The following is a 9,304-nucleotide window of genomic DNA, read 5'->3' as shown; positions in this document are numbered from 1 at the left end:
GGTTCGACCTTGTAACTCAGCCTCTTTAACTCTTTAGAAAACGTAGTTTTTTTCAAATAATTTCTGCACGTTTTTGTACAGTTTATTACTTATTATTGCTTGACTAACTGTTAGCTGTTCGTGTCAGGAGTTAAAGTTGGGGGCTGCCGCCCCCAAACCCCCCGCTCTTGAACATTCTTGTGTTAAGGCTTTTAATTCCTGAATACTCAAATCACGTCGTACAGGGTGCCTCCTAATCCCTGTACGTTTTAAGGTTCGAACTTGTGACTCAACCTCTTTAACAGCCCCCCAACTGTGCCTCCTAATCCCTGTACGTTTTAAGGGTCGACCTTGTAAATCAGCCTCTTTAACTCTTTAGAAAAGGTTTTTTTTTTCAAATAATTTAAAAAAGAAACTGAGTTTCTTTTTTAAAGTTTAAATTCAGTATATAAAAATTTGCTCTGACGGTGAATCGAACCTGGGTTTTCCGCTTGACAGTCTGAAGTATCAACCGCTGGACTAATGAGACACAACTGTAATTGTTTTTTAGTAAATGGAATCTTTTTTCGCAAAGCAAATTCCCACAAAACTTGATATTTGGTTTTTGGAAAACAGGGAAGGAGTGATCAGATTGAGCTGAAATTGCGAGGATAAGCTCCCAGGAAAGCTTATCCTCTAAATTTCAGCCCGATCAGACAACGTTAAAGGGGGAGGGGGGGTGGTGGGAAAAATTAACATGGGCTAATATAGGAAAACGAGGTTTATCGTAAATGTAAATTCTGAGGATAATTTTTTGGTCTGGAAATATCAAAAGGCCCTCAAAAGTTAAATTCTGGTTTGATTGAGCCATCATTCACCCGGATCATTTGCCAACTGTGGCCCGTAGGCGTGGATAAGAAAAAAAAAAAAGAAATGATGATGAAGAATTTTAAGTGCCTGTATTTGGTTTTTTGAAAACAGAGAAGGAGTGATCGGATTGAGCTAAAATTTCGAGGATAAGCTCCCGGTCCCTAGGCAAGCTTAACCTCTAACTTTCAGCACAATCAGACAACGTTAAAGCGGGGATGTGGGGGGAGGTTCGAAACTTCCGGTCCAGTTTACCCCATGAAGATAAAGTCGGAGGAGAATGAATCTTTGCAAGTTTCTTAGTTTGAGCTTGGGCTACAAAATATGATTACCGCCGTCTCTCTGCGACCTCTAGGACCTGAAATCGCTTAACATTGTGCTGGGTCATGTTGCCGAGAAGATTGTTTATTTCAAAAACACATTTTTTAGGGCAACGGTGATAACTTTGATTAGAAGAACTTTAAAAAAAACTTGGATCAAGAAGGAGCAAAAATAACTGTGGTGGCATCAGGTGCCTTGGTGCTGCGGTGAATTGTTGGTATTTTCAAACAGTTCGTGGTAACAAACTGTAAGTAATGAGCGACCCGGCTCAATAGTAACCGAAACTCTAAAAATTGAAATTTTGATACCAGTAGATACATCAAAAGAATTAAATTCTTATGTTGATTTCAAAAATATAAGTATTATCAAATTTAGTCTAACCCATCAAAAGTTAAGAACCTGAAAAAATTTGCCTTACTTTTGAAAAAAGGGGGAAAAATCCCCAAGAGTAGTAGAATCATAATGAAAATCAAACCATCAGATTCAGCGTGACAGAAAACCCCAATGTAGATGTTTCAAGATCCAACCTGCAAAAATATGGAATTTTGTATTTTTTTTTTGCCAGAAGAAAGATCACGGATGCGGGTTTATTTTTTTTTCCCCGGGGGTATAGTATAGACCCAATAGTCATATTATATCATGTAAGAGCTCATTTAAACGGAAATTAAAAGTTTTAGTGCCCTTTTTGAGTGACAAAAGAAATTGGAGGGCAGCTTGACCCCCTTCTGTGCTCATTTTTTCCCGAAGTCACCCGATTAAAATTTTTAGATAGCCATTTTGTTCAGCATAGTCGAAAATTTCATTAGTATGTATTTGAGGATGACTTAGTCCCCCATAGTTTCCGGGAGAAGGGTTACAAGTTATGAACTTTGCCCATTGCTTACATATAGTATTGGTTATTGGGAAGTATACAGACGTTTTCAGGAGGGATTTTTTGGGTGGGGGGGGGGGGGCGTGGCGGAGGGCGAAGTTGGAGGATCTTTCAATGGAGGATGTGTCCTTTGGGGAAGGAATAGGCCTATGAAGGAGGCGCCGGAGGTCCCATAATTATTTAAAAAACTATCATAAATTAAATTGAAAAAAGAACAAGTTTTTTTCAACTAAAATTAAGTAGCAACTTTAAAACTTAAAAATAGAAGAAGCTATTATTTATATGAATGGTTATCCTCCCATTCAAAAACTAAAAATTTAAGCTAAATTTTTTTTTTTTATTTTCAAAAGATAGATATAAATAAAAGGGCCGTTGTGTTGCCGGGGTTTGTGATTCGAAGAAAATTCGAACTTTAGCTTAAAGAGCGAGGTATTGACTTGGGGGTGAACCCCCTCATATACGTAATAATTTCTGTTCGTTTTAAGTTTTAACGGTGCTCCTCACTTTCAGTTGAAAAAAATTCTTTTTTTAATTAATTAGTGGTAAAATTGAACCCGGCCAGTATGTATCTCTAAGCCACATATTTGACCTTAAAAAAAACAACAGAATGGATTACGCGTTTAGCTAAGACTCCATGGTGGAGAATGTTTTAAAATAACTAGAAATATCAATTATACGAGTAATATTTTTCAACAATATATATATATATATATATATATATATATATATATATATATATATATATATATATATATATATATATATATATATATATATATATATTAATGAACTCGGCCAGTATGTGTCTCTAAGCCACATATTTGACCTTAAAAAAAAACAACAGAATGGATTACACGTTTCGCTAAGACTCCATGGTGGAGAATGTTTTAAAATAACTAGGAATATCAATTATACGAGTAATATTTTTTAACAATATATATATATATATATATATATATATATATATATATATATATATATATATATATATATATATATATATATATATATATATATATATATATATATATATATATATATATATATATATATTTATATATATATATTATAGATGTCAATTAAGGAAAATGATATTAACTTAAGGCAAAGTGAAACAAAAAGCACGAAGCTCAGTATGTTAGCCACATAATGCTTAGATTAAAGTGGAGTTTTTTCCAAAGATATCAACTTCTGACAAGCGAAAATGACCACCCGACGTCACTATGTGAGTGCCAGCTGGCACGTCTTATATATATATATATATATATATATATATATATATATATATATATATATATATATATATATATATATATATATATATATATATATATATATATATATATATATATATATATATATATATATATATATATATATATATATATATATATATATATATATATATATATATATATATATATATATATATATATATATATATATATATATATATATATATATATATATATATATATAGGTGAGAAAACGAGGATTTTGTCAGAACAAGACGAAGAACAAGCAAATATTTCGACAAGGACCTCACCGTCTTCAGTGCTAAAAAAAAAAAAAAAAAAAACAACAATAAACAATCAGACAAGATCTAACCAACCGAAGGAAAGCTGCCTTCTTTTGGAAAGCTTTCTCTTCCAGGAGAGCTGCCTTTTTTGGATGTTTTAATTATAAAAAGTGCTCCTAGCCTTGAATTTTCTATATATAGAAAGCCGACCCTTAATGATCGGTAGCTACATTTTTCGTCAAATCGCCCTCCTTCTGTTAAAAGAGGGGTAATAATTTCTTTAGTCAACAGAGTTCTAAAAATCTGTTCACGTAATCATGTAAATTCTGAATTATATTATGGCAAAGATATTCTATTCTGCAATGGCTACCCAATAAACCTTATAGGAAATATCATAGATAGACGATTAAAAAAAGATAAAACAAGAAAAAAGGGAGCCCGCCCCCCTTGATTCAGTTATTCTGGCAATTGAGAACAAAACTTCCACCGCTTTACCATACATCTCAAAACTTAGTGACAAACTTGGGGAAAAAAAACATAATCTCTCTGTTTCTTTCAAAAATAAACAAAAAATCCAACATTTTTTCAACTCAGGAAAAGATAAAACGGACCCTATACTGGGTAGTAGTGTCCATGGGCACCCATAGACTGAATTTTAGGGGGGGGGCACACCTGGTCTAATCAGCACTTATCAGGCAGTGCTGTATAATTGAAGTTTCAAGAAAAAATATCATGGGCAGCGCGATAGCGCTGCCTAAGTGAAGAGCGATGTGGGCACAATATATTTTTTTTCTAACCAGGGCACTTCTTATAGAAAGAAATGGCATAGAACTTAAAATGAGCTCATGGAGGGCAGCCCGCTCCCCCTCCCCCACGTCAATAACTTCCCCAAACACATCCAATCAAAATTTGGAGATAGCCATTTTGTTCAGTGTAGTTTTAAGATCTGGAAATTATGACTTTGAGAATGACACCCTCCCTCCCCCACAACCCTCAGAGCAAAGGTTGTAAGGTATGCCCTGTGTAGATATAAGGTTATTTATAGGAAGGGAGTTCATTTGATTGGTAATCAGAGGCTCTACTCGCCTATTTAACCGTCAAAAGTGATTGAAGGTCATCCAGTCTCCTCCCATACGCAAATCATTTCCCAAACGCACTCACTTATAATATTTTAGATATCCCGTTTGTTCAGGCTAGTGAAAAGGTCCAGAAATTTTGTCTTTGGAGATAACTCCCCCCCATATCGCCCTGAGGTCAAAAGGTGCACGTTACGTCCCAGGGGCATGTAAGGTTGTTTTAGAAACGATGGTCGCATAAGACTCCAAGAGGGTTCATTGGATTGATAATCAGAAGTTATAGTGTTCTTTTTAAGAGTCAAAGTGATTAGCAGGCAAATAGCCCCTCCCACGCCCCCACCACCACACACACGTCATATTTTCCAGAAATACATACTCCGAGTAATTTCAAGATGACCATTTTTTGTCGTAGAAACTTTAAAAAGGGCACAGTCGGCTGGTAATTGAAAAGGATAGTGCCTTATTTAATAGTCAAAAGGTATTAGAGGGGAACCCCCCCCCCCACGCCCATAATTTCCCCAAACACGTCCATTCATAATCTCGAGATAGTTATTTTGGTTGACGTAGATTAAAAGTCGAGAAATTGTCTTTTAGGATGAGAACCCCCTCATGTTCCTCAGGGCCAGGATCGTAAGGTTTGGTCCAAGGGCAGTTAATGTTTTTACGGAATCAGCGGTCGATTAAATTTTGGAGGGAGCTAAGTTGATTGAGACTCGAAAGTTAAAGTCATTTTTAAGAGTCAAATTTATCGAAGGGCAGCTATACCCCTCCCCACGTCATATTTTCCCCCAATGCATCCGATAGAAATTCCAATATAGCCATTTGCAGAAAAAGAGTCCAAAGATCTCGTAACACGTTCTGTGAGGTTGACACAATTCCCCAAAGTATGGGGATAAGGGTTTTAAGTTATGCCCCGGGGATGTACGAAGTTTATGGAGGTGGTCTTGTGACCTTTAGAGGAGGATGAGTTGATTAGACATACATCCTTCTAGTTTCATTGTACTAGTCACGCATAATGGAACAAAAATAGGCCCCCCCCTCTCCATGATCTACTCGTTTCCTCTAACATATTTGATCGAAATTTTGTGATAGCCAGTTTGTAGCCACTAGTCCACAGACAATATAGCACTGTATTGAGTAATCAAATATAAGAAATATTTAGGTGGACGTTGAACAAAATAAAAACAAACTATTAATATGTGAACCTTCAAAAAGGTGACAAAGCAATATCCTGAGAACAATTTATATTATCAAGTTAGATCTTTAAGTGTACGTTGTGGGGGATTTTGAACTAGCCAGAAGGCACTATGTGTATACTTTTAGTACTACAACTACAGTTACTGTAACTAATGACGCTTAGAGTATTAAGGTGAAACTTCTAGGAAGCATTTAGTATTTAAACGAAAAAACTGTATACATGCATGTTTTCAAAAAGGCATATAAGCAATATCATAGGCAGCACCACTCTATAATAGCTAGAAATATCATTGAAACATTTAAAGGAGCTAATTCGATTCAAAATTAAAAGTTCTAGGGTCCTTTCTAAGAATAAAAAGAGATTGGAGGGAAATCAGCCCGTCTCTCAAGCCGATTTATTTCCCAAATACATCTAGTCAAAATTTTGAGACAACTATTTTGTTCAGCATAGTTAAACGGTCCAGCAACTATGTCTTTAGGAATATTGAACACGTCAAACCCCCACAATTATGCAAAACTATTTATTCGTATAGAAGAAAAAAACGAAAAGATATAATTTTTTTTCCTATGAAAAGACTGTGTTAATACAAAACGAACAGAAATTCATATAAAAAAACTTTTTCCACAAAATAAGCTTTTTCATAGAAAGAGCTCCAGAAGACAAAAAAGGGCGGGAATGAACTAGAGTAATCATCAAAGCGTAAAACTACTACAAATCACTATCAATAAATAAATTAAAATCAACACGGACTGAAATTACAATAAATAGCTAATTCAAACTTGAAACGAGCAAAAATTAGCATTAGTAAGGCTGATAACCCCCATGCCTTTTCAAGACCAGAACAAAATTTGCACTTTACTGAAAACAAAATATCTTTAAATGTTTTCATCTTTTTTTACTTAAATAATTAAAAAACTTTTTTTCCTCACTTTTTTTTACCCATTTTTTATTTTAAGGAATAAATATCATCATAGTTAATTTAAACTCACAATCCCCGGTCATTTTTTTTTTTCAGTAAAGCCTGAGCTTTTTTCCGGTCTTGAAAAGGCCTGGGGGTTGTCAGCCCTGGTAATGTTAATTTTTGCTCGTTTTGAGTTTGACTCGGCAATTTGTTATAATTTCTGTTCGTTTTGAGTCTCATTTAATTGTTGATAGTGATTTGTGATAGTTTTACGCTTGGAAGATTATTTGACTTTATTTCTGCCCTTTTTTTTGGGGTGGGGGAGGGGGGGTAGCCCCCCCCCCTTGCCCCCACCTTAATGGGCGCCCATGGTAGTGTCTATAGAGTCCCGTGTTCATGTGGGAAATTTTACACAGGTAGAACCCTTCAACAACTTGGTGAACGTTTGCATGAACTCAAAATCTCAATAGAATAGTCCCTGAGATTCGAAAATAAAAATGACAACTTTGATTCCGCCTTGGCCCTGCATATCTTTGAAAATCCTACACATTTGGTACTTTTTGAGGAGGCAACTTTAATAACTACTATATATATATATATATATATATATATATATATATATATATATATATATATATATATATATATATATATACATTGCGACAAATTTCCCGCAATGATCAGATTTTCTCTGCATTAAAATGCTTTTGCAAAAGAGCGTATTAGCAATTCCTTGTTAACCACTTTGAGCATTATATTGGAACTTTCAGGTATGTTGAACTAACAAAAAGGCACTATATATATATATATATATATATATATATATATATATATATATATATATATATATATATATATATATATATATATATATATATATATATATGTATATATATATATATATATATATATATATATATATATATATATATATATATATATATATATATATATATATATATATATATATATATATATATATATATATATGTGTGTGTGTGTGTGTGTGTGTGTGTGTGTGTGTGTGTGTGTGTGTGTGTGTGTGTGTGTGTGTGTGTGTGTGTGTGTGTGTGTGTGTGTGTGTGTGTGTGTTATATATATATATATATATATATATTTATACATTGCGACAAATTTCCGCAATGATCAATTTTCTCGTATTAAAATACTTTTGCAAAAGAGCGTATTAGCAATTCCTTGTTAACCACTTTGAGCATTATATTGGAACTTACAGGTATGTTGAACTCACAAAAAGGCACTCTGTAGTCCTACGTCCTGATAATACTACTACCTACTGATAACACTACTTCTACTGCTTCAACGTCTACCCTGTTGTAGGAGCCCCATCCTATTTTTAATAGGGACACGATCACTTAATAAATCACTGTATGGGCCAATAAGCCCAAGGCCAACACCCAACTGTCATTACAAATATATATTTTCAATTACTTTTAAATTGGACTTCTAGACTTTCAAACATGGTATGACATATCCGTTATGAATCTGAGAAAAACGGGCTTTCAAATGAGCTACTAGTTAAGAAGATATAGTTCCATCCCCGGAAATATTGTGTGACCCCCTGGCAATCACCTCTGTACTGACTCATTGAGTTTTTTATCTGAATTGTGGCTAGTGCCAGCTCATTTTAAATGCTTCATCGGTCTGAAGATAGCACTCCACGTTTTGAGATGAATAGGAACCTTTTTCTCATTTTTTTGCCTTAAAGATAGAATTTTATGACCTTGGCACTGAAAAAAACTGGTTTTGTTAAATAAGAAAGTCACAAAGAGCTGTAGCAATGGGGCACACGTTCCATTTTATGAAAAATCCTATAGATATTGTTTTTCACTTAATAAAAACACTGTATAGGGCATAATAAGCCCTAGCAAGGCCAACTCCCGCATGCATGTAACACAAGCATTTTTAATTTATCAGAACCCAAAAATGAATGACATATTTCAAATATTTCTGAATGCCCAGAAAGAACCCAAAGTTGATCTCTCCTGCAACTTGATATGTCTCTGCGAAATGCCGACAGAAGCCAAATTTCCCCTCTTGTAACTTGATATGCTCTCTTTGTCAAGTTCCCTTTGCCAACACATTGGTTTGCTGACTTCAATCTTTGTGACAAGTAGAATTTTTTTTCGTATATCAACACCATCTGTGACTTACAAACTTAAGTTAGGATAATTTTTTAAATCGCTGTTTAAAGAAGAAAGAATAATTCCATGTACCAAAGCTAAAATAACTTAATAATTGGCTATATGAATTGATACTTGGGTGTGCTTGTATTTATCTTTCAAGTTGGGAGCTATGGGTTCTTGGGTGCTCAAGTAAATGTTTTGGGTTCTTGGGCGCTTTGGGCACTGGGCACTAAAGTATCGTTAGTACTTTTTTTGTCACCACACAAAAAAATGACCATCAATATGGTTTTTAAAAGATGATAAAAACATACCATTTGTTTAGTAAATCAATTATTCAACAGTAATATATTCCACAAGCATTGATTTGAAACATTGTAATTTCACAAAAATATGAATTTACAAATATTATTTTTAATTTTAAATGTTTTCCTGATGTCTATAGAAAAGGG

Source organism: Artemia sp. Qi Xiang Cuo, chromosome 19 (assembly GCF_049724085.1).
Source record: "Artemia sp. Qi Xiang Cuo chromosome 19, ASM4972408v1, whole genome shotgun sequence".
Classification (NCBI taxonomy): Eukaryota; Metazoa; Arthropoda; class Branchiopoda; order Anostraca; family Artemiidae; genus Artemia; species Artemia sp. Qi Xiang Cuo.
This window is presented reverse-complemented; position numbering follows the sequence as displayed.